The sequence below is a fragment of the Globicephala melas genome, chromosome 14 (genome assembly GCF_963455315.2).
Source record: "Globicephala melas chromosome 14, mGloMel1.2, whole genome shotgun sequence".
NCBI lineage: Eukaryota > Metazoa > Chordata > Mammalia > Artiodactyla > Delphinidae > Globicephala > Globicephala melas.
In genome coordinates, this window is record NC_083327.1 from 14063602 (window position 1) to 14088031 (window position 24430).

Sequence of the window (24430 nt, forward strand, 5' to 3'; positions counted from 1 at the left end):
AAGTACATAGAAGCAGCATAAATCCGGAGGTCAAAAGGAGTTAGGTTGGCCAATACACAGGGGACAATAAACACAACTTCTAAAGTGTGACTTTAAAAGAGGAACAAAGAAGCAGCAGGCCCATTGGATAGAGTCGAGTTGGCTGTGATCTAGTTAGGAAAGAGGATGCGATTGAAGCTCAAGTTTACTTCTGTCTTCTTCCGGAGGAGAGTAAGGAGGGGAGGGGAGGAGAGGCACGCCAGCAAGAGAAAGAGAAGCCCAAGGTGGGAGGACCCAGTTACTGTAAACAGTCTCCCAGCTCTAATAAATGGCATCCCAACGTGCTATGAAAAAGGTGCAACTCATATGGCGGATGCAGTTTATAAAGAAGTAGAATTATACAGAATGGTGGATGTGCCGGTTTGCCAGAGATGGGTAAGTACTGCCCCTAGTTTCACAAAGTGTAAGAAGGGAAATTTTACATAATAAAGACCAGTGGCTTGAGGTTAGATTCGTTTCAGGTGTATAAACTATTTAGATGTATAAACAGGCCTGTAGACCTGTTTCTTCTTGGTCACACCCACGGTGTGGCCACTGCCCCAGTGATTTTGGGGTGCTGGCCTTGGAATAAAGGCACCAGAAGTAGCCCCTGAATCCTTCTTGGGTTTTCCTCCTCTTTATGGAGCTTGTCGTCCAGATCACTGACCAGAACCTGGATGTGATTCCCACCCTTCACGTCCTTCTGTCTGTTCCAGAACCAGTCTGTGATCTTGTGTTGGCTTGGATTTTGCGTGATGGTGATCACAAGTTCCACTTCATCCTCAGGGACCTCTCTTTGGGAGTCAATGTTTATTTTCCTCAGCACCAAGTGAGTATATTGTGGCCCCACCCCCTTCCTGGCAGTGATGGCAAAGGCTGTTTTCTGCAGCCTAAGAGTGTTGGTGTTGAGAACTCACAGAACGAGCTGGAACTTCTCAGAGATCACTAGAGATATGGTGGTGGTATGTAGGCCTCCTCTGGAAGACAGATGTTGTATTTTTAAAGAGTTCGTTTGGAAGCCTCTAGGTCAGGAGCAGACAAGCTGTGATCCATGGGTCAAATCTGGCCTGTTGCTTATTTTTGTAAATAAAGTTTTATTGCAATGAAGCCAGGCCCATTTGTTTATGACTGCTTTTGTGATATGGCAGCATTTTGGAGAAGTTGCAACAGAGACCATATGGCCTGCAAAAGCCTACTTTTACTAAGTGTAAAATTTACCGTATTTACTATGCTGACCCCTGTTCTAAGGAAGAAGCATTGGGAACTAGGACTTGAGTTTGCTAAGAACAGTTACGTCCAATGAAACAATACACACACACACACACATACACACACACACACACACACACACATACACCTATGTATATAGATACATATATATATTATATAGATACATATATTTTATGTATGTATATGTCAGGTTTAATAGATACATAGGTCAGGGAAATGTTATTCACACTGAGCCCATGGTCTTCACTAAAAATTTGACCATCATTTCTAAAGTATTTACTATATGCCAACCAATCACTAGGAATGTGAAGATGAATAATTGTCTGGTAGAGGAGACACGTACAGAAAGGGACAATTTCAAATACAGTAGTACCTGCTATGAGAGGAATATGTCCAGAATGGTGAGAGAGCTCTGAGGGGGAGTTTACCCACCTGAAGAAGATAAGGTGAAAGTTGAGTATGGAAGAATGAGCTGGAATTGGGCCCTTGATGAAGCAGGGTATTCCAAACAGATATCTGCTTCAGCAGTTGTGCAGGGCATGGGGTAGCATGTTTAGTGGGAGAATAAAACTCGGTGTGATATTGTTAGAAAGTGCAAAGTGGCAAATGGCAGGAGATGCAGGATGAGGCCAGGTTCAGAGAAGAAATGTTTTGCCAAGCTGACGAACTTCAACTTTATTATAGCAGCAAACAAAACACGACTGAAGTGTTTTCATTGCTGGAGGAAAACTGTCGGATTTGCAAATTACATGAGCCCCTTTGGCAATGATGTGAGTCAAAGCAGGAATCCCGGAGCCTGGCTTAGGTGTTATTGGTAGAAACAAATCAAGAAGAGGTTAGTGACTGGACTAGGGTAGTGATGGTGTGGGTTGAAAGGAGGAACAGATCTGAGAAATATAGGATGTAAGGCAGGCATAATGTAGTGGCATTTGATTTGGTAAAGGAAGAGTATGATAAATCTATAACTATCTATAAATCTATAACTATAAATTTGGTAAAGGAAGAGTATGCTAAATCTATAACTATCTATAAATCTATAACAGATTTGAGAAATATAGGATGTAAGACAGGCATAATGTAGTGGCATTTGATTTGGTAAAGGAAGAGTGTGATAAATCAGGACTAACGCATAGATTTCCAGCATGGTGCCTAGATAAATGATGCTAGCTGATATGGGGAATCAGATGGAGAATCAGGTCTGGGCATGTGAGAGATGATGAGTTTGGCTCTGAACACATTGATATGATGAACTTGAAAGTTATCTATTTGGAGATTTGCAGCAAGCAGTTGTATATGTGATCCTAAAACTTAGAGGGAAGATGGGGCCAGCCAGCCATCAGTGTTCACGTAGTGGCTTAAGATATAGTAGAAGAGCAGGTAGATTAGAAAAGCATGGATCCAAGTGGAATCATCAAGAAATCTGTTTCTGAGTGACGAGCAGAGCAGGAGTAACCTATACAAGAGACCAAGAAGGAACTGTTGAAAGTCAGGAAGGGGGCTCATTTTCCATGAATAACTTACGAAAAATGGATAAATATGCTCTGTATAACAGTAAAATCGGGCAAATTGAAACTATGTCTCAATGCACTGATTCATGCCCAATGTCAGCCTAGATAGAGGACCCTAGTACAGAGAAGCGAGACTACTATAGTCAGCATTTCAATCAACGTCTTAGACAGAAGACACCTCCTTAAATGTCTAGACTATGGTAAGCCGAGAGGAATAAAAAATATATTCGATAGAAGCATTAGGATGTGAGAAAATCTTGACTGACTAGAGCCACAGGCCCCATCTAATAAAATAAAATTTAAGAAGGATTAAAGGTTCAGTAGCAAAGTACAGGATGGGAAAATGTGACTTAGCAATTGATTGTAGAAAGAAAAAACTTGTAGGAACTAGTTGATAATTAACTCAGTATGAATCAAGAGCATGAAGTAACTGTCAAGAAGAGGTAAGATGAGTCCGACCAATGGAATTGGAGCATAGCGTCTAAAACAGTGGTTCTCAAACTTTAGTACCCATGAGAGTCAGCTGGGGAACCTTTACAACGCCTTGAGCTCAAGCTACACTACGTACCAATTAAATCAGAATCTCTGGGAGGGGGCGGGGTGTAGGCGTCAGTATTTTTTTTAAAACTCCCCAGGGGATTCCAAAGGCAAGCCAAATTTGAGAACAAGTGGATAGACTTGAGAACAGAAAATAGAATAATGGTTTTTACCTGGGAGCAGGAGACATTAGAATCACCTGGGGGTGGTGTTTTTCAAAATACATGTGACAGACCCTCTTCTTCCTAAGGTTCTGATAAGCCTTTGGGGTTGGAGTTCTAATGTACCACCCAGCTCCACCTGGGTTGAGAACATGGGTCTAGACTAACTCTACTCTGTCCTGCTCAGACCATACCTAATGTCCTGAGTTTGTTCTGGCTGCCTCTCTTTAAAAACGCTATAGATTGGGCTTCCCTGGTGGCACAGTGGTTGAGAGTCCACCTGCCGATACAGGGGACACGCGTTCGTGCCCCGATCCGGGAAGATCCCACACGCCGCGGAGCGGCTGGGCCCGTGAGCCATGGCCGCTGAGCCTGCGCGTCCGGAGCCTGTGCTCCGCAGCGGGAGAGGCCACAACAGTGAGAGGCCCGCGTACCGGAAAAAAAAAAAAACCAAAAGAAAGAAAACAAAAACTTATGCAGGGAAATTTTTAGATCACTGCATCCAACAAAAGCAGAATATATACTGTTTTTAAGTTACACACAGAACATTTACCATGGTAGACCATATTCTGGGTAATAAAAATGTCTCAAATTTTGAAGTATTCAGGTCACATAAAGCAGCGGGGACCGGTTTCATGGAGGACAGTTTTTCCATGGACTGGGGAGTGAGGGGAGGGCAGATGGCTCAGGCGGTAACGCGAGCGATGGGCAGCGGCAGGTGAAGCTTCGCTCACTCGCCCGCAGCTCACCTCCTGCTGTGCGGCCCGGTTCCTAACAGGCTGCGGTCCGGTACAGGCCGTTGGGGACCCCTGACATAAAGTATGCTGTCTGACCACAATGGAATTAAATTAGAAATCAACAGGAAGATGTGTGAAATATCTGTAGACATTTGCCTGACGTCAATCATCCATCGGTTGAAGAAATCAAAAGGGACAGGAGAAACTATTTTGAACTGATTGAAAATGAAAACACAACACGTCAAAATCTGTGGGATGCCTTTAAAGCAATATGTAAGGGGAAAATTTATAGAACTAAACATCTATGTTAAAAAGAAGAAAGGTCTCAAATCAATGTTAAGGATCTAGAATTGCCAAAACAGTGTTTTTTTTTAAAAAAAGAACAAAGGTGGAGGATTAATACTACCTGATTACAAGACTTATTCTAAAGCTACATAATCAAAACTGATGGGACACCAAAATAATGATCCATTGAAATAAAAAATTGTTAAATTAGGCTTCATCAAAGTAAAAAACTCTTGCTCTTCAAAATACACCATGAAGAAGATGAGAAGATAATCCACAAGCTGGGAGAAAATCTTTGTAAATCATATTCCTGATAAAGGACTTGTGTCCAGATTATATATGTAGAACTCTCAAAACTCAATAATAAGAAAACAACAACGTAATAAAAAATGGGTGAAAGATTTGAATAGACATTCCATCGAAGAAGATAGGTGATGGCTACTAAGGGCTTGAAAAAATACTCAACATCATTAGTCATTAGGGAAATGCACATTAAAACCACAGTGAAATACCACTACGCACCTATTAAGATGGCTAAACCTAAAAAGACTGATCATATCCAGTGTAGAGAAACTGGAACTCTCATAGACTACAGATGGGAATGCAAAACGTATAACCACTTCAGAAAACAGTTTGGCAGGTCCTTGAAAAGTTAAACTCATACCTCCCACTGATCTAGTCATTTTTCTCTTACTTATCCAAGATAAAAGAAAGCATATGTCCGTACAAAGATGTGTACATGAATGTTCATACTAGATTTATTTATAATATCCAAAGTATCCATCAGTAGATGAATGGATAAACAAATCATGGTCTATGTAGACAGTGAACTACTATTCAGCAATAAAAAGGAACTACTGATCCACCCATCAAGGTTGGTAAATCTCAAAATAATTATGCTAATTGAAAAACCCGGACAAAAAAGTGTATATACTGTATGATTCCATTTACATGAAATTCTAAAAAGTACAAACTAATCTATAGTGATAAAAAGCAGATAAGTGATTGTTTCAGAATGGAGAGGGGGAGGGGGAGGGATTACAAAGGCACAGGAAAAAATTGGGGGGGGATGATGGATATGTTCATTACCTTGAATGTGGTGATGGTTTCACAAGAGTATCAAACTTATCAAATTGTACACTTCAGATATGTGAGTCAACCAAATCATGCCTCAGTAAAATTGTTTTAAAAAAAGAACAAACTCATGTATGCCTCCTTTGGTCTCCGTGCCCAGGTTTTATACACACATGCTTGGGGGGCTGCTGGGGTTTGTTCTCTGATCGGCATGTGGAAAACCGTGATCAGTGAGCACCCCTCACGGAAACATCTTCAGGGGCTGAAGACAGCCTCCCAACCATGCTTGCTCTCTCACTCAGGAGCCAGTACAGCCAAGGCTGCTACATCCTTCCTCATGGCAATGTCAGAGAATAAATTCTGGGGCAGAAACCACCTGTCATTCAAGTATGGCATCATCGAAGCATCTTACCCTGGGCCTGGTGTCAAGTATGTATTTGAAAACTGAAAGGAACCGTGTGGAATCACGGTGTTCTTAACTATGGTTATTGCATCTACTCCTAGGTGTACTTTGGCCCAGAATTTTATAAGAAGCTTGTTAACTCAGGTAGCTTTTGCTTTTGGAGCCGAGGTGCACAGTCCCATAGCAGATAAATTATCTACTCAAATTCCTGACTTTTTGCAAGTCCTTGACAATGATACTGGAGTATTTGGTAACCGAGCATGACAATCTAGAATCTTGGTCTACAGTCCATCCCATCTTCCTATAACTGCAAACTCCTAACTCCCTAGGTTATGAACCTACAGTTAGGTTGCTTGTCTGGATCTTTCGCATCAATCTTTGTAACCCTGCCTCACTGCTCCCACAGGCCCAGCGTGATGGTTTTTGACTCTGTCCACCAGTAACTCCTACCAAAACAAACAAAGCACGACTAAAGGCAGAACAGACTAAAATTACCTTCTCAGTGGTTCTTAACTCTGGTTGCCCATCAGGATCATCTGAAGAGACTTTTTTAAGAGAGAGAGATACCTTAAATTGATGAAATTTTTTTAATGAGGCATGATCTTTGTATCACCTCTATTTTATTTTATTTCATTATTATTATTTTTTGACCATGCCATGCGGGCTTGTGGGATCTTAGTTTCCCAACAAGGGATCGAACCCAGGCCCCCAGCAGTGAAGGCGTGGAGTCCTAACCATTGGACCACCAGGGTATTCCCTTTAATTGACAAATTTGAAGATTCCTCCTACCCCACCCTCTCCTACTTTAAAAAAAATTTTTTTTATTCAGGTATAATTGATGTACAATACTATATGTTTCAGGTGTACAACATAGTGATTCACAATTTTTAAAAATTATACTCCTTTTAGAGTGTGAGAGCACTTATATGTGGAACCTAAAAAATACAACAAACTAGTGACTATAACAAAAAAGAAACAGACTCACGGATATAGAGAGCAAACTAGTGTTTACCAGAAGGAAGAGGGAAGGGGGGAGGGGCAAGATAGAGGTAGAGGATGAAGAGGTACAAACTATTAGGTATAAAATAAATAAGTTACAAGGATATATTGTACAGCATAGGACATATAGTCACCTGGAGAGATTGTAAAAAGCATGATGGTTCCCACCTCAAACCAATTAAATCAGAATCCCTAGGGGGTGACCACTCCACATGAGGTTTTTCTTTTTTTAAGCTCCACAGGAATTCTAATATGCAGCTAGTTGAGAACCGCTGCTGTGTTGATGGCATCATCTTTTTGTATGGAAAATCAGCACTTAACATTTCTGAAAAAAACCTAACTGACTGCCTTTGTTCCAGCTTCTACATCTACATTTTCCTAAAAGGCCAAGTTCTCTCATTGGTTATGTACAGGTCACGGTAGTTGTGGGAAGAGTTATCCTGTAATTAGGAATAAAATGAAACTTAATTTCTGTAGAAAATTATGTTGCACTGTATAGTAAATTACACTTTTCATGGGGAAATTATGGAAAAAGAATTTGGCATTGGCCAGAATAATGTAATGTTTAATTTTTTAATTATGTAATTAAAAGATAATTAGCTAAATAGGTAATAATTTGGCTAATTGCAGTGATTAAATGATTGCTTCCATAATGTAAATTACTTTCCACCATAGTCAGTGATTTAAAATATTTTCTAAACATCTAGCGGTATTTTAAATGGCTTGTATTTGGTTGATGGTCTCCCTGTGACCAATTCGTCAGCTGCACCAAAGGAAGCGAACAGAAGACCAGTCATCCAGGGCTGCAAGGGTCTGTCAGGATCTCTGGGTCCTAGCTAAGTATAACTCCATTGGAAGCCGGGAAAGGAGACTCTGCAGGTACTTGGGCTCATGGCTGGTGTGCCAGGTATTGTCTTTATGTCTTGAAAAACTCTGAGTCTCAGTTTCTTCCCCTGTGAGGAGGGAATAGTAAAATCTGCCTTGCAGGATTGTTGCCTCTATATGCCTAGTAATAGCTCTTAGCATGATACCTGGCGTATAGTTAATACTCACAGAATGAGAGTAATTATAATTATTATTTTTTGGAATCAGTTCATAATTTTTCTTTGATTGTTCATTTTTATTGGAGTATGGCTGCTTTACAATGTTGTGTTAGCCTCCACTGCACAACGAGATGAATCAGCCATACACATACGGGTATCCCCTCCCTTTTTGACCTCCCTCCCATTTAGGTTACCACAGTGCGTTAAGTAGAGCTCCCTGTGAATTATTATTTTTTAAATTATAGTCTTTGCACCAGATCTTTCTTATACTGCTCCTGGCCCTTTATTTGGCCATCAAGAGGACCTACGGAGATGTAGGGGTGCTGCAGAGTTGGCTGGGTCACTGGATTCTTGGGTGACAGTTCCTGGTGCTGCATGACGGAGTGGCAGGTCGGGGTGAGGCTATGTTTCTGGGTCTGGGTGCCTCCTCCATTGAGGAGGGCTTGGGGATTGAGGTCATCCTTGTCATCAGCATTGAGGGAGATCCAACAGTCCATAAAGCTAGCCTCGGGAAGCCAGACCTGGAAAGTGAAACCAGCAGACGTCACAGTGGAAATGAAGGCTATTTAACAAGACTTCCTATGGAGATTTGAAGTCTATTTTCTGCTGTCTGTTAGGAAAAGAAGTCTTTCTTTTTTTGTATTTTGCAAGGTTTTCACTTCTTGACTTTCCCTTTCTCTGACATTCTACACACACATTGAAATTCAGCCAACATCCTGCATCCGAGTGGAGAAGAATGAGGTAATTTATTAAATCATAGATTTACATCTGGAAAGGCTCATCTAGATTTGGGCTTTTTAAGATGACTTCTCGGTCTCCTGAGTGAAGTAACTCAGGTGAAATCAAATGGATGAGGCTCCACCTCCACCCTCTGTTTCCCCACTTCAAATTAAAGGATACCGCTTTTATCTGTTTTATATGTTGGGGTTTTTGAATAAAATTCTACTTGCAAATAAGGATTCTAGTACTAAAAAAGTGGAAAACCAGAGAATTAGTAACACTTCCATTTTATACATGGAATTTAGAGTGGTAAACTTGTTTGAAGTTACACATTTAAAAAAATAATAGAACTAGGACTAGTAATTAGTTCTGATTTTCAGTCCATGGACATGGTCCCCTATATTATGTTGCCCCATAAAAGGTAGGGAAAGGCAGGTAGGAAAACATAACACACTTTCCAGGACATGGCTGTGAACACATTGCAAGAGAAATCTTCCAGCAAAGTAAAGGGAAACATCTTAATAGTGGAGTCATCATCTTGAAGGAAAACCATATAAAAAAGGGACACAGAAGGGCATGTTTTAGCTTCATTTCTCTCTTCCATTGGAAGCTTTCTATTTTATTGCCAGTTAAGTGACTTGACCTGGGAGAAGGCACGTTAGAAACCATACAAAGTATGTCATAACTAGAAATGGGGGAAGGACCCTATAAAACATTAGTTTCGTAACAGATCCTCTGGATTATGTTACAGAGAAACTAAGCTGGGTATATTTCTCACTATTGAGACTTAGGACTCATTTATTTATTTATTTATGAATATTTTAAAAAATTTTTATTGGAGTACACTTGATTTACAATGTTGTATTACTTTCTGCTGTACGGAAAAGTGAATCAGTTATACATATACATATATCCACTCTTTTTTAGATTCTTTCCCCATATAGGTCATTACAGAGTATTGAGTAGAGTTCCCTGTGCTCTACTGTAGGTCCTTATTAGTTATCTATTTTATATATAGTAGTGTGTACATGTCAATCCCAATCTCCCAATTTATCCCTCCCCACCCTTCCCCTCTGGTAACTGTAAGATTGTTTTCTACATCTGTAACTCTATTTCTGTTTTGTAAATTACTTCATTTGTAACATTTTTTTAGAGTCTATACGTAAGTGATGTCATACAATATTTGTCCTTCTCTGTCTGATTTACTTCACTCAGTATGACAATCTCTAGGCCCATCCATGTTGCTGCAAATGACATTATTTCATTTTTTTATGGCTGAGTAATAGTCCATTTTATATATATATATATATATATATATATAATATGTGTGTGTGTGTGTATATGTATGGACATTTAGGTTGCTTCCATGTCTTGGCTATTGTAAACAGTGCTGCGATGAACACTGGGGTGCATGTATCCTTTTGGACCATGTTTTCCTCTGGATATATGCCCAGGAGTGGGATTGCAGAGTCATATGGTAGCTCTATTTTTAAAGGAACCTCCATATTGTTCTCATAGTTCCTGTACCAGTTTACATTCCCACCAACAGTGTAGGAAGGTTCCCTTTTCTCCACACCCTCTCTAGCATTTATTGTTTGTAGATTTTTTAATGATGGCCATTCTGACTAGTGTGAGGTGATAGCTCATTTTAGTTTTGATGTGCGTTTCTCTAATAATTAGTGATGTTGAGCATCTTTTCATGTGCTTCCTGGCCATCTGAATGTCTTCTTTGGAGAAATGTCTATTTAGATCTACCACCCGTTTTTTCATTGGGTTGTTTGGTTTTTTGTTATTGAGCTGCACGAGCTGTTTGTATATTTTGGAGATTAATCCCTTGTCGGTCACATTGTTTGCAAATATTTTCTCCCATTCTGTGTGTTGTCTTTTCGTTTTGTTTATGGTTTCCTTTGCTGTGCAAAAGCTTTTGAATTTAATTAGGCCCCATTTGTTTATTTTTGTTTTTATTTTCATTGCTCTAGGTGGGTCAGAAAAGATCTTGCTGTGATTTATGTCATAGAGTGTTCTGCCTATGTTTTCCTCTAAGAGTTTTATAGTATCCGGTCTTACATTTAGGTTGTTAATCCACTTTGAGTTTATTTTTGTGTATGGTGTTAGGGAGTGTTCTAATTTCATTCTTTTACATGTATGTAGCTGTCCAGTTTTCCCAGCACCACTTATTCAATAGACTGTCTTTTCTCCCCTGTATATTCCTGCCTTCTTTGTCATAGATTAGGTGACCGTAGGTGTGTGGGTAGGACTCCTTATTTATGACAGGGCCCCTGTGTGGTACTCAGCTGTAGCATTAGTGGCGATCAGTATCTGCCAAAGGGATGCACCTTTCTCAGAGGTATTTAATGGAAACCTGTGGTTCCCATCAACAACACTCCATGTGCTCCTTTTTCCTTTACTTGGTTATGACCCTGGACTTTAGTTCTATTCTACCCTGGTAGTCTCACTTCAAGGTGTGACATGGTTCCTTTCTAAGAATCTTGACTTCTGGCTCATCTATTCGTCTGGGCAAGGCCTCTCTTATTTCGGCACCTCCGCTATAATCTCAAGCACTCCCACAAAACCACCCCCAGTTAACATACAACTAAGTCAAACAGAGTGCTTGCCTTGCCCCACTCCCAGTTCCAAGCAGACTTCTGTAAATTCCTCCTATTTACAAATTCTAGTGCTGCCGAGGAGAAGAAATCCTCAACACTTACAGGGTAAGTGAAAGCAGTGTGTTCAATGAAAAGAACAAAGGTGAAACATCTGCACAAGTGGAAAGAAAAGTAGTCAATTGGGGCAAAGAAATAAAGCTCAACCAGTGGTGAGTTTGGAGTGACCAGGACTGGTAAAATGGTCCCAATCCCTGGTTCACTGTGGGTTTGCAGGTAGAGCCACAGAATCCCTTCCCGGGCAGGACTGCAGGTGAAGCCAGTACAGATACTAATGCTTCTCTTTAGTGCTAAATTGCATTTGAGAAGCTTGCAGATCCCTATTGCTAAACCTCCCTGTAGATCCTTCTCCCTTAATTCAGTGCCACTTAACATGATTCTAATTGGCAATGTGAGGCCTTTTTTTTAAAGGAATAAAGACAAAAGGCAGTCATGTTGCTAGCAAGAAGTACTAAATATAATGTACTTTGGGTTGTTTTAACATTACAACTTAACTAAATTGACCTTGGTTATTAGACCAGTTGAATAGAGATGTATTACTCTCATTTAACAAAGGAATGAAAGAATCATTAAAACATAAAATTTATGCACGCACGGGCTAACTACTTCTCTGTAGTTAAATGTAATTGCAGTTTTCCAGCAGAAGAATTTGTGGAGAATGAAAATGAGAAGAAATAAAGGCTTTGGAAAGTAGCACCAAATGGATAGAAAATGTGAAATTAATTATCTCAGTGCCAAAAAAATCTGTTTCTTATAAAGAACTGGAGATCTGTTGAACTTCAGAGTTATTTACTTTTTTTTTTCAGAAATATTCTCACTGTCAGTGGAAGAACAATGTAAAGAAGAATCTTGTCACATGAGCCTTGTAGTATAGAGCTGGGAAAGTGTCCAAAGAGCTCATCCGGTCCAGTCCTCTGTGTCCAATCAGATGGCTACTCCAACTGCTTGAAATCAGTGGTTACCATCTACTTTTGCTAGGTCTTTCTTTTATGTAAAAGCAGACAACGAAACAAAAAAGGAAGATCTGTTTTTCATCTTGATTCTTAAAATTTCTTCGAAGAAAAGTTTATCCCAAATGTTACATATTTCAGACTCAGCTTTAAGTCTGTCTTTTTTTTTTTTTCCCTTATTTCATGTAATAACAATACTAAGAAAAGGATCGAGTAATCAGCAATGCACTAACATTTTCCCAACAGGTATTAATTTAGCTTTACATGTATGAAAAAAGAATGGCCGATTTAAAGGGGGATTAGTTAGAATTAAAAGCACTGAAAAAGGAAAATTGTGAAAGATAATCTTAGCGGTGCTCATTCAGCTACCATCCGGTGGAAAGGCAGCGTTAGTTCACCAGACCTAAAGTATTCAGTTCACATTGAGCATCGCGTATCTATTTTGAGATCAATGTATCAGGATGACTTAGCCTGCAGACACTAAACTTGAAGTTCAATTGGTTCCTGATTCAACACTTATCAGAAAACTTCTATTATCATTTGGATTTTCATAAAGCTCTGCCTACAAAGAGAAAGTAACTTTGCCTTGGACAGACCATAAAACGCTTATAATCGGGGTCCTATCTAAAACCTTACTCTGGGAGAGAGCAGCCTCTAGAAATTCTTTTGGTGTGAGGTTGGCCGTGGCTTGTACGTAGGAAAAAAGGTGAAGTCAATTCCACTCTCTACCTGCAAGCGGTGGTCCTGAAGAGCCACACCTGGGCCAGGCATGCGCAAACAGGTTTCAGGAAGCCAGATACCGAGCTCGACCCTGGCCGTTCAGTCTCTTTCGGAGGCCGTGCCGCTGAGATGCCCCTGGAGTGGGTGAGTCACTGGAGTTGTTGGTGAATCCTACGGATGAGGAGCCATGTTTTCAGCAACCTTGGAGGCTTTTCAGTCTTAGAAGCCCTCCCAGTGACTGAGATTCTCCACCCCTGAAGCCACCAGATTGAATCTGCAAAGGTAAGGATCCCCGTTAATTTCTGATGTGTGTTGTATATCTGCAAGAGACCTAGATTCTATGCATTTTTTTCGGATTTCAGATTTTACACTTTTGTGTCTTATTAATGGCAGGGGAGGGGATGTTCGCTGGAGGAATGTTTGCCGTTAATGAAGGTGGACTGGCTGGCAATTTCTAAATGGATGTGATTCAATTCCCTGACAAATAGGTGATGCTTTATCTCTACACCTATAGTTCTCCTACTAAGATGTGTGCTTTCTGTTTGGACATATGGCCACAGTTTGAAGATTTTTCTAGCTTTTACTTATTTTTATTTATATCCTGGCAGAGTTAATTATCTCCAGGGAATATTTGTGGTGTGCTCGATGGAGAGCTAGAGAATGGCTCTGGAGATAGATGTATTTAATTAAACTAAAAATTCTCCAACACATGTCTATGGAACCTGGTAGTGCAGAATGCTTGTTCCTGAAACAAATCTGGGACACATTTCAATCTCTATCTATCAGAGCCTATACATTATAGTTATTTCTTTTCTGTGTACTGTACTGGGGTCGATACGGGTGGAGAGGTAGAGGGAAAGCCAAGACAGGAAAAAAAAGACTACACACGCACACAAATCAGAATGATATATTCATACGCCCGCAATATGTAAAACTAAAGATGTGTCAGAAATGGCTGATAAATTAACAACTTTTTCGAATGCCTCTTCAGCGTCCAACAACTATGCGTTCTTACTTTTTAAAAGTTTGTTGATGCAAAGAATTATAATGATAGATATCTTGGTCTCTCACTTGCAATCAGGAATAAATTCTATGTGTTCATATTGTACCCTTTGAACCCCGTTGGGTCTAATGGATGCGGTGGTGTGCTTCTCTGATGCCGCCATCGGCAGGTGGTACTTATTCCCCCAGTTGTACTGCGTGTTGTGGAGGCTGATGGCTTACAGCTGAGTTTCTCAGAGAGCAGCCCGCCTCCTCCCATGAATGGTTCACCTCTCTGTTGTAACTGAATTGCAGCTCAGTCTCTCTCCCTGCCCCAATCCCCGCCTCTCACGTTCTTAAAGATGTTGTTCCTGAGTGTTCTCCCCCCAAAACCTTTGGCATGCATATTTCCACCTCAGAGTCTGCCCAGGGAACCTGACCTACGGCAGAAGCAAGTTGCATTTTATTTGCTAATATGTTCGTTAAAAATGTTTGTATCTGCAATTTTAAGTAAGATGAGTCCGGCATTAAAAAATATATATAGTATCAGGCTTCGGAATTAAAATTAATCTGGCTTCATAAAAAGTATTAGAATTTTTTTTCCTTTTTTCCCTGGCCTGGAAATGTTTAAACAACATTGGAGTCATCTGGTATTTAAAGATTAAACCCATCTGGTCTTTGTGCCTTTTTTCATGATAGATTCTTAATCACCAGCCCAACATCTTCTGCAGTGATTGGCAATTAAAGTAATTTATATTTTGTTAGGAAATCATTCACTTCCTCCGCGTTTTCAAATTTGTAGCCCTAGGATTGCGAGCAGTCATGTCTTACAATTCTTTTAATCACTCCTGTATCTGTGGTTTGCCTCGTCTTTAATCCTGTGCATTTTTCCCAGATTCCACTTATGTGTGTGCTTTGCCACGTGCATGCTCTGCTCTAATCAAATCCACAGAGTGTTAATCTGCTTTGTTGATCGTAAATATTTTTAACTTTTGGATTTATTTATCCTTTCTGCTTTATTTGGGTTTTTGTTTTTGCTTTCTAGCTTATTAATTTTAGCTTTTCTTTTACTGAATCCTTCTTAGTTTCTTTGCCTCCTGGTCCGTTCTTTTTGGCCTCTTTAATGATCATCCTCTTCAGTTCACGTGCTGACTTGTTTCATAGGGAAATTGCGGCTTGCTTTCGCTCCAGAAAAATCTGTGTGTGCAGATGAGTGTGTGCTTCCTTTGACTCTCTTGAACGTCTTTCCGTCGTCTTTCTCTCACAGCTGTTCTGTTTCACAAGGAATAATGTGTATTTGTCCTGACTGATCTTCCTCTTTCTGGCTACCAGGTCCTCAGCTGGGTTTTTACGTCACTGGCTTTTTCTGGGCTGGTTGATCAGACAGCCCGCGTTATGGCAGTGTGGTGGACGATGGGTGGTGGCCATCCTGCGTAGGCTGGCGATGCAGCGGCCAGCGGGTTGCCAGTCTCCAGGTTGGCTCCCAATCTTTCCTCACCTGCACCCTCGGGAGTGGGAGACCATAACACACCCATTCAGCACTTGCTTGGCTTACTTGGGGGACAGGATCTGACACCTTAATGTGGGGTATATTTGGGGAAACGAGAGCTTTCCAAAATTTCTGCTCTGATTCTAGTCCAGGGCAGTCTGATGCAGGTCTGACGCTGTCGCCCAGACCCAGGGAGCGCCTCACGAAGGGTCTCTCACCTGGATTCCCTCAGGGCCCAAAGCGATGCTAACATCCAGCTCTGCATTGGTCTAAGCCCATGGTCAAAATAGGCATCTAGGCTGGATTTGGGAGTAGAGAAGTGGTAGCAGTAATCATTTCCTAGAATCTTCTCTTGGTATAAAAGACATATATTATAGCAGGGTAAACAGAAATGTTTCTCTGCTAATCCCTCCTTTTTTTTACCCAGTAGCTTAGTGATTTTATCCACTTTTGTATGAACCCCTCTGTGACAAATGCAAATGACATTCTATTTTTTGGAACTATCAGTGGCCCCAGAGAAAACCAATCTGATAGCCCACCATTTCCAATCATAATGGTTTAATTTAACTACTTGAAATGAAATTCCTCATTTTTGGTAGTTGGCCTACAGCACTTAATTGGTTTATATAAAATAACTTGAGGGGCTTCCCTGGTGGCGCAGTGGTTGAGAGTCCGCCTGCCGATGCAGGGGACACGGGTTCATGCCCCAGTCTGGGAAGATCCCACATGCCGCGGAGCGGCTGGGCCCATGAGCCATGGCCGCTGGGCCTGCGCGTCTGGAACCTGTGCTCCGCAACGGGAGAGGCCACAACAGTGAGAGGCCCGCGTACCGAAAAAAAAAAAAAAAAAAAAAAAGGTGAGTAGTAAAATAACTTGAAATCAATGATCATTACGTTTAATTACCTAGGGTAATAGTTTACACACGGTTCATTTTGGAAATTTCTCCAAGAAGTTAAATTGCTCAAAAAAAGACATGACATACATCTTAGCTATAGATGTAGATATATCTGGTAACCCTAATATATACATTGGGATTGCCAGAGTTAGCCCAAAGCAGCAAAAACAACCAAGACATTCAGTTAAAATTGAATTTCAGATAAACAATAAATTAAAATTTTAGTATCGGTATGTCCCAGGCAGTAAACATACTTATACTGAAATTTTATTCATCGTTTATCTAAAATTTAAATTGCAGTAGAAGTCCTGTATTTTATCTGTTAACCCCAAAGTATTATACATATATATGTAAATAGAGATTGTGTGTGAGAGAGAGATGAAGACTGCTAATTGGTTATTCTTGCCTTGAAAATTTTCAAGGCTAAAATCACTGGGGCCTTGCTTTTTGACAGAAACTCTACGCTACGGGTAAACCACATGAAGGTGTGAAACTCTCTTGCTCACTGATGTAACTTTATAATTTATCATAATGCTTGACACAAGCTGTTTTCAGTGAATGTTTTCTCCAGCTTTTTCTGAATCCTAGAGCCCAGATGGTAACTCAAATATAAGCAATAATATACATATTCTACTAAAATGTGACAATTTAAACTTAACCAAAGCACCTATCCATCATTTTTATCTGTTTATTGATATTTCATCATGAGGATAATTTTTTTTTTTTTTTTTTTTTGCGGTACGCGGGCCTCTCACTGCTGTGGCCTCTCCCGTTGTGGAGCACAGGCTCCAGACGCGCAGGCTCAGCGGCCATGGCTCACGGGCCTAGCTGCTCCACGGCATGTGGGATCTTCCCGGACCGGGGCACGAACCCGCGTCCCCTGTATCGGAAGGCGGACTCTCAACCACTGCGCCACCAGGGAAGCCCCATCATGAGGAGAATTTGCTAAGAGTCTCAAAACTACTATTCTATAAGATAGAACTTGCTCATCCATTTGTTTTTTGGTGTAGACCATTATGTTCTGAGGAAACTCTGTTGGAGATTGGATGTGTCCTGGTTAGGCTTCTTACCTTGCATAAGGTCATATATACAATCTGCATTCTAGATGCTTGCATTTAACTCTCAGCTGTTTAATGCTTATCACACGCATTGTTGTAAGAAATAGTATTTGTTGAGGAATTGGCTAGGGATAAGGAGTCTACTCATTATTTTAGGTGTTAGAAATTCTCTTTAGAACAAGTAGGCTTATCATTCTCCTTGAATCTCATCTTTTTTAACTCCTGAATTTCACCTCTCCTGAATTATACTTTGGTATCATGTTATAGGCCAGCGTTGAAAAAAAGTGAGGAAAATTGATATTTTAGATTTTTTTCATTAAAAATTGATTTTTATTTCTGGTATATACAGAGGGGCTATCAATTCATTTATTGAAAACTTATTGTAAGCCGTACTATCATAGAGGCAATCCAGTTCTGTGAGTTTTAACAAATACAGTATGTGATATCCCCACAATGATCAAGATACGGAACGGTTCCACCACTCCAAAAAATTTCGTCTTATTGTCCCTGTGTAGTCAGCCTGTTTTCAGCGAGTGACAGAACCTCAGTTCTTGTCTTTTTTGAAAAAAGAATTCCACAAAGAAACCAAGACTAAAACAGGCACAGCGTTTATTAGAAGCATAGTACAGGTGGGAGAGCACATGGGCAAACTTGCAGAGTGAGTTGGGTACAACAGGGGCAGCTTAGGTTGTTACTATGGGGTTAACCTTACATAGTTTAGTTGAGAGTGACTCCCCTTTCCCTCCCCTATGGTCATGTCACCTGCAATTCCTTATTTGGGCTTCCACCAGGCACCATTTTGAATCTTTTCCATGAGCACCTAAGCAAAACCCACAGGGGGTGGGGAGAATCAAAACCACAATACAAATGATATTATAATGATATTACAATGCGGCCAAGGTTACTAGAGGACAAGTTGAGACCCGTTCTGTGCATGTGTCAGAGGACAAGTTGAGACCCCTTCTGTGCATGTGTGGGAAACCCTCTGGACCACAAAAACGAAGGGACTGTGGTGGGTTGCTTCATCTTTCACCCAATTAGGGCTCATCATCCTGATAGTAGTTTATTTCAAAGGGTCAGCATGAAACCAGTTGCAGCGGGTCAACCCAAAGCCTGTCTTATCTCCTACCTCAAAGCGCATGCTCCACGGACAAAGTTTCTGCTTTACACGCCATTCCTCTGTGCGTCATGGCCTCATTAAGTGCAAAACAAGGAGGTGGCTTTGCCCTCTCCCTAATGCCTATGCATGAGGACGCTATCCTTGGGCATGGCCCTGTCTTTTCTGCCTGAAGCCCCTCCCCATGACTCCACCCCAGGCAGCCACTGACCTGATTTCTATCACTATGAATGAGTTTGCATTTTCTAGGGTTTTATATAAATGGGTTCATAATATGTGCTCTTTGGGTCTGGCTGCCTTGACTCAGCATAATTATTTTGAAATTCATCAAAGTGGTTGCATGTATCAGTAGCTCATTCTTTTTTTATTGCTGAGCAGTTTTCCATTGTATGGATATACTATGACTTGTTTACTCCTCTGTTGAAGGACATTTGAGTTGTTTGCAGTTTGGGGTGATTATGAATAAAGCTGCTATGAACAGTGATGTATAAGACTTCCTATGGATATATGCTTTTACTTCTTTCGGAAAAGAAGAGCGGAAAGGCTGGATCATATGGGAGGTGTATGCTTAACTTTTAAAGAAATTGATCAGCTGTTGCCAAAGTGGCTGTACCATTTGACATGCCTTCATAAAATGTGCTTACTCCACACCGTCACTAAGACTTAGCATGGCCAGTCTTTCAAATTCTCACCATTCTCATCAGTTTATGATGATATCGCATCATGTTTTTAATTTGCATGTCCCTAATATCTAATGGTGTTGAGTAATTTTTCACTTGCTAGTTTACCATCTTGGTTGATGATGCGTCTGTTCAAATCTTTTTTAAACCTCCCCCCCGCCCTTTTAAATTGGGTTGTTATTGAGTTTTGAGGATTCTTTATACATTCTGGATGTAAGTGCTTTACCAGATATACAATTTGCAAATATTTTCTCTCAATCTGCCTTGTCTCTTCATTCTTTTAACAGTATCTTTCGAAGAGCAGAAAATTTTTAATTTTGATGAAGTTCAGTTAGGCAATTTGTCCTTTTATGAATGGTGCTTTTGATCATTTAGGTCTATAATACATTTTGAGTTAATTTTTTATATGCTGTGAGGGATTGATCAAAATTCACTTTCCTGAATAGGTTTTAGCACCACTTATTAAAAGACTATCCTTTCTCCACTCAATTGCCTTTACACCTTTGTCAAGAATCAGTTGTCCCTATATGTGTGGGTCTATTTTTGGATTCTCTATTCAGTTCCAGTGTTGTATTTGTCTCTTTTGACACCATGCTGTCTTGATTACTGTAGCTTGATAACGAGACTTGACATCAGGGAGTTGTTGTCCTTCGACTTGGCCCTTCTTTTTCATTTTGTCTTGTCTATTATGGGTCCTTTGCATTTCCACAGGAATTTTAGAATCAGCTTGTCCCTGTCTACAAAAAGGCAGCTGAGGTTTTGATCAGGGCTGCATTGATTCGACAGATGAATCTGCAAAATTAGTATTAATTGTTGGTGATGCCTGCCTAACGGATGCCCAATGATTCTATTAAAATGTGAAGATCACTGCTCTCACTGAGTGCTTGAATGTATCCATATATCTGATGCTAACCAAGAAATGTAAACCTATACTGTCTTGCCTTTTTGCAGTCAAAAGTATACACCATTGAATATTAAAAAAATGCACCTAAGATTATTAGCCTACCTCCACACGAGTGTATTAGAAATTTGTACTTTGGATTCATCTGGAGGAAGATTGACACTTGTTGACCATAGGGGAATAGTAATTCCCAAGTGAGAGCAATATAGGAAAATATACAGAGTTGGGAGAGGGAAACACTGAAAAAGAGAATGGTAAGAAATTTCCTGTGGGTAAGTGTGGACATAAGATCTAACCTAGGGGGGACTTTTCAATAGGTCCAGGACATTGACAGTGAAACAAAAATGGAAGGACAGGCAAAGTCAGGGTCTAAGAAGCTGAGGTATGTCCACCTCAGAAGGGAGAAATACAGTGTGGTGGGACCTTATGTAGGTTTCAGCGGAGGCGCCTGAGACGCATATTCGCCTCACAGTATAGGTTTCCTCCTCCTTCCCTGAAAACAATCTAGCTGGCCACACGGCCCCCTAGACTCCCTTACACCTAGGCGTGCCTGTTTGGTTAAGTGCTTTTTAATGAGATATGAGTGAAAAATCATGAGTGCTACTTAAGGATCATAGCCTTCAAGGGAAGCGTAAGTTTTCCTTCCTCCCTTCCCCTCCTCTGCCTGGCTTGTAGCAGTGGCTGCAAACCATCTTACACTATGGGGATGAAAGCATCACTCGAGGGCAGTGGGACGAGATAAAAAGAGCCCGGGACCTGACCACTTGGACCACAACACCAGCTGTAGACTTATTCCTAGACTATTATGTGAAGAGAAATACATTTCTAATGTGTTTGAACCACTGTTAATTTGGGTCTGTGCTACAGCTGTCGCCAAGCTAATACCAGGCAGGATGACTGCTCACTGGGAGGTTGGTTAAAAAAAAAAAAAAAAAAAAAAAGTTCTGTTTAAAGTTCTGCATTTTAAAGCCTGAAATATTTGTACGATGAGCCAATATTCTCCCATAGAATCACGAAGATTATAAAAATATCATTAGTTTAGTGCATACCTCTGAGAGCCAAATGAGTAATAATCTTTTTCTCATTTTGTGGAGGGGGGGGATATGTCTTTAAGAAACTGTGATGACATTGATAAAATAGAGCTTTTTTTTGGTCACAAAGACTTGGCTTTGAATTACTACCACTTAGCGATTGTTTAACATTCAGTTGCTTTAGTTCCCTCAACTTTTCTTTCCTAATCTGTAAAATATCTACCTCCGGACCTTACTATGAGGTTCAAATTAGATACTATTTAAAGTTCCAAGTCATAGGTACAGCTTTAATGATAACCTTCTCCCTCCACTCCAGCCTGGTCAAGATACAGGGACCATCCACTCTGTAGTCAAGGATAATTCATCACCTAAACAAGTTTACTAAGCCTTGGACATAGCTGTGTAGAGCTGCCATTTAATGGAGGATACACAGCCTGTCCTATCCGTAGATTTGGGTGTGATCTAGCTAATCGGTTTATCTAAACAAAGATCGTCTTGGTCCCAACTGTGGAATGAGCATATGTCTTCTAATCCTAAATTTTCTGCTTCACTCTCTGCATTAGTGGTCCCCTACTCAAGTGTTACAGGGATCGGGCAGGGAATTGAAAGGAGGCTCTCTTGGTGAATCCACGCATGGAGACAGATGGAGGAGGCAGCAGCCACTCAGCTCCCGCAGACCTGGGATGCGGCTCCCTGTCGCTAGTTCTTAGACATTTTCAAGGGAATTGCAAGTCTGATTTTTTTATGTGGAATCTCTTGTTTTTAAAATGTTGGTTCATTTAAAAAACAAAACAACAACAACAAAAAAAACCCAGTGTTTGGGTTGAATAAAACATGTCTGTGGCTGCCAGTTTGCTGCCTCATCTCCCCACGCCGCCCACTTTGATGGGGACTCACTCTTGGCTGCGGCAGTCGCCTCTTGAGAAATCCTTGGACTGCATATGTGAGAACATCAGCGTATTCACTTCTTCGTGTAGATCTGTGTGCTCTGAACCGGGGCTGGCTCCACATAAGACACGAAGATGTTATTTTAAAAGGGCAATTCTAATAAACTAAACACAGGGAAGATCCCCCAGTGTTACCCTGCCCTAAAAGGTACCTAGCACTGATTCTGTGGGGGTTTTTTTTTCCCCCGTTCACTATGGGGAAGCAGATGACGTAATAAATATTTCTATGTTTATTTGGTGTGTGAAGCCAAATACTCAAATGCTGAGTGCATTAAAAAAAATCAAAATCAGCAATTCAATTATTTTTCTTTATTAGAGCAGCCGGGACTGAGCTTGTTAAGATGGATTTGCTTTGTTGTAGCTTGCCCTGCTGGCAGTGTCGAAATGAATTAAGCGAGCCACAGTCAAAGAAATCTCGCAGGCGGCTTTAATCTCCTGTCAGAAAGAATAGCTAGCTGAATCAAACATCAGTCATTTTTTTCTCGTCTCACCTTAGAAGCTTGTGTTCTTAGCTACCTATCTGTGGACTTACATTTTAATCTTAAAATTATACTCCTAATATATTCTTAAGATTGGGCATTTGGGTGTCCAGTCTTCTAAGTTAGTGATTTGCTGGTCTTAAAAAATCACCCACGTAAAAATGCCATCTCTTCTTTGAAACTTGGAAGAGGCAATTTCTTTATTACTCAATTCCATACCAGGACCTACCACAGTTTTTCTGTTTGGGTAAGACCAGCAAATTCCCAAATTTCCTTTTTGAGATTTTTTTTTTTTACTTCTAGTACACATATTAGAAAAATGTATATAATATGTCACAATACGAGCCTCTGAGGTCAAATGTTGAGGGATGCAGTTCTCCTGTGCATCCTGTAAAACTCTCTAAAATATCCCATGGCTGTGAAATTGATACCAGAGGGCAATCCCGAAGTGATGTCAGCCTTTTCTCTGCTGGGGAGGCCTCTGAGCTCTGGGGCATTTGTGCTACTACTGTTCCAGTCAGTTCCTCTTTTAAGAACCGACTAGTAGAATAAGCTCCACTGGGCAGAAAGTGGAGCTTTTGTCTGTTAAGCAAAAGACCCTTTTCTACCAGGATGGGTCTTTCCAAAAGTTAAAAAAAAGAAATGCGGTCAGCGGGTGGTAGGTGTTCGTTTAGTAGGTTGAAGGCTATAACGTTGAAGAAACAGCGATTGCTGACTCGAGTCTGTGGACCCAAAGTGCTACCAAGAAAAGCTAAAATATTCAGTCTCGTGGTAAGGACACCTTTGTTCTTAGAGTGTAACAAGTTGGACATCATGGACTTTGACATCAGCGGGTTATTAATTACACGTGGCAAATAGAACGTAGAGCAATGCCGTGTTCTCTGGGAAATATCATAGCTCCCTCAATAGGGATCATCTACTGACTTCTCATGTGACTTTTGAAGGTGCCTATACTGTAACAAGTTTCCAGTTTTTGTCAAACTTTTTCTCTCCTCCTGAGTCTTCTGCCCTCATTGGGTATTTTCTAGGCTGACGGGGATCCCCCATCTTTCCACACTGGAATGAAGTAGAACAAATCTAATCAACCTACTTATGTTTAGTTTTATTTTGATGACAAAAAGTATAGAGAAAACCCACAAACCTACCCACCACCTTGAGAAATTAAACATAGATCATAGCTCCTATAAATCCCTCCTTATTCCATCCCCTTCTTTCCCCCCTCAGAGATGACCATTGTTCTTATTTTTGAATGCGATATTATATATGGTCCCCCCAAACATACATAGTATTTTATATATTTTTATACTAAATTAAAATGGTGTCATATTGATGTATCCTCCTGAAAGACTTTTACATCTATGAGACTATAATTATTTCTCCTTCAAAGATAAACTTCTCCTGTAGATCTAAAAATCTTTGTGGGGATGTTTTTTTTTTAACATCCCAAATCATTTTTTACTAAATATAGAGAAAGTAATGAAATGCTTGGATGCTCAGAATAAATTTAGTCTTTATAGCTCAGCACCACTTAGTTCAACCACTTGTCATTCCCGCTTCATCTATCATTTAATATTTTCTAGCTTTTATAGTTTACATTTCTTTATTTTTTCCTAAATTATTCAATTAAACTAAAAAAAACCTCACCCATTTTACCCAATATGCGTGCCCTTATAACCAGCGATGTTCATTCTTTTTTTTTTTTTTTTTTGCGGTACACGGGCCTCTCACTGTTGCGGCCCCTCCCGCTGCGGAGCACAGGCTCCAGACGCGCAGGCTCAGCGGCCATGGCTCACGGGCCCAGCCG

At 40.5% G+C, this 24430-nt stretch overlaps 1 pseudogene; it reads right to left on the minus strand.

Moving 5' to 3' along the window:
- Window positions 1-509: 509 nt before the first annotated feature.
- On the minus strand, window positions 510-13099 carry LOC115854727 (small ribosomal subunit protein uS13-like; annotated as a pseudogene).
- Between the last annotated feature and the right edge of the window lie 11331 nt (window positions 13100-24430).